The sequence below is a fragment of the Procambarus clarkii genome, chromosome 2 (genome assembly GCF_040958095.1).
Source record: "Procambarus clarkii isolate CNS0578487 chromosome 2, FALCON_Pclarkii_2.0, whole genome shotgun sequence".
Taxonomy (NCBI): Eukaryota; Metazoa; Arthropoda; class Malacostraca; order Decapoda; family Cambaridae; genus Procambarus; species Procambarus clarkii.
Genome location: NC_091151.1, coordinates 3697333 through 3699922, shown reverse-complemented (window position 1 = coordinate 3699922; position 2590 = coordinate 3697333). Strand labels below are relative to the sequence as shown.

The 2590-nt window shown below is 38.1% G+C and overlaps 1 long non-coding RNA gene across 1 annotated transcript in view; it reads left to right on the top strand.

Annotated features, from left to right (window-relative positions):
- The first annotated feature begins 689 nt into the window (after positions 1 to 689).
- Positions 690 to 2590, top strand: part of LOC138366899 (uncharacterized) — a 324996-nt gene continuing 323095 nt past the window's right edge. Inside the window, exons 1-2 of the long non-coding RNA XR_011229242.1 lie at positions 690 to 821; positions 1869 to 2047. This is a non-coding gene — a long non-coding RNA (uncharacterized lncRNA). The remainder of the gene's footprint in view (positions 822 to 1868; positions 2048 to 2590) is intronic.

Below are 2590 nucleotides of genomic sequence, written 5' to 3'. Positions count from 1 at the left end.
CTGTAGGATGTGTTCGGAAGTGGTGAACATGTAACTACTGTAGGAAGTGGTGAACATGTAACTACTGTAGGAAGTGGTGACCATGTAACTACTGTAGGATGTGTTCGGAAGTGGTGAACATGTAACTACTGTAGGATGTGTTCGGAAGTGGTGAACATGTAACTACTGTAGGAAGTGGTGAACATGTAACTACTGTAGGATGTGTTCGGAAGTGGTGAACATGTAACTACTGTAGGATGTGTTCGGAAGTGGTGAACATGTAACTACTGTAGGAAGTGGTGAACATGTAACTATTGTAGGATGTGTTCGGAAGTGGTGAACATGTAACTACTGTAGGAAGTGGTGAACATGTAACTACTGTAGGATGTGTTCGGAAGTGGTGAACATCTACTGTAGGAAGTGGTGAACATGTAACTACTGTAGGAAGTGGTGAACATGTAACTACTGTAGGAAGTGGTGAACATGTAACTACTGTAGGAAGTGGTGAACATGTAACTATTGTAGGATGTGTTCGGAAGTGGTGAACATCTACTGTAGGAAGTGGTGAACATGTATCTACTGTAGGAAGTGGTGAACATGTAACTACTGTAGGAAGTGGTGAACATGTAACTACTGTAGGAAGTGGTGAACATGTAACTATTATAGGATGTGTTCGGAAGTGGTGGACATGTAATTATTACAGGATGTGTTCGGAAGTGGTGAACATCAGCCTGCCCAGAGAGGTCCTGGAGATGTAATTCACGCACGTGCCTCTAGTTCATCTGTTGACCGTCGATGCTTGTGTCTGTCGCTACTGGAACACAGTCATCCTTAACCCTGAGGTGAGTAATACAACCATACAGTGAGTAATATAACCCTACAGTGAGTAATACAACCATACAGTGAGTAATATAACCCTACAGTGAGTAATACAACCATAGTGAGTAATATAACCCTACAGTGAGTAATACAACCATAGAGTGAGTAATACAACCCTACAGTGAATAATACAAACCGACAGTGAGTAATGCAGCACTTTGATGAGTAATATCACTCTACGGTTAGTAATACCACACAGTGGTGAGTAAGTAATCGTAATGTCTTCTCACAGACATTTAAACACAGGATAAAAACAATACTTGTGCATTTGTGAAAGTTATATATTGATTTACAGCAACTCTTTCGCTATCACCTGAGTGCTTTATCAAGGTGAGAGTGTGTGGTTAGGACGAGATTTACATCTCGACGACTAATGAAGTATTCAGGAGAGTGCGGAAGACTTGGTGTAATTCTTTATAAAAATATCACAAAAACATAATTTTGGTTTTGTATTCACTGAGGTGAGTAATATAATCATACAGTCAGTAATGCACCCTACAGTTAGTAATACAACACTGTGGTGAGCAATAATGCCATCGTCAGTAATATACCCCCCACAGTTAATAATAGAACACTGAGTTGAGTAATATAATCCTACAGTCAGTAATACAACCCTCAGTTAGTAACACAACACTGTGGTGATTAATATAATTCAACAGTCAGTAATACAACACTGTAGGTGGGCAATATAATCCAACAGTTAGTTATACACCCCTAAAATTAGTAACACAACACTGGTGAGTAATGTAATGCTACATTGAGTAATACATCTCTAGGCTTAATGATACAACATAGTGGTGAGTAATATAAACCTACAGTAAATTGAAGAACCCTGAGATAAATATATAAAAATGTATGTTAAAGCTTTCTAATTGCTTAAATTTAAATTTGGTTATAACAAACCTAACAAATGAAGACGGCTGTACTCAAAAGCTGACCTTTCCGTAATTTATATTTTGTTTGTCGCATTGCTGACTCGTTTGCCTTACTTTGCTTGCACACAATTTCAGTTTATACCATGGAGAAAATTTTACCATCGACTGAAGCTTTTGCCTTGGAGCGTAACGTCCAGCATACTGCTCTTCCCGACAGGGGAGAGAGACAAGTTGACAGCCAACGATATCATGTCTGCCATTTGTCAGCGCCACGGTCTGACTTCTTTGAGATACTGTATCACCAGTGTCATCAGGTAAGATAACACCATGATAGACTGTATCAACAGTGTAATCAGGTAAGATAACACCATGATAGACTGCATCAGTGTCATCAGGTAAGATAACACCATAACAGTAAGATAAGATGGAAAACTTTAAACTAAACTAAAATGAGCACACATGAAGTGATTCCCACGTTCAATAAACACTTACTAAGTTGTTAACTGAATGACTGAGACATCCAATACATGGTTGATGATAGTAGTATTAATGACATTGATAATACGAGGTCTTGAACTAGATACTGGCAGGGGGCCGACAAAGCTGTGATATTGAAAAAACTGAACTGAATTTGAAAGTTGATTAATATATGTAATGTGAAGCCAATCTACTGGAAAACAGTAAGTAAACTTTATTTGAAAAGAATATGAGAAGACTGAAAAGCAGAGCGTGGAGAAATGGGTAAAAATAAGAAGTAATGATCTTGATAAACATTACATAGCATATTCATGACCATAATTAATACAGTGTGAACTCTCTTAAACTATGCTCACCGTGAAATCTCGTCACTAAGCATA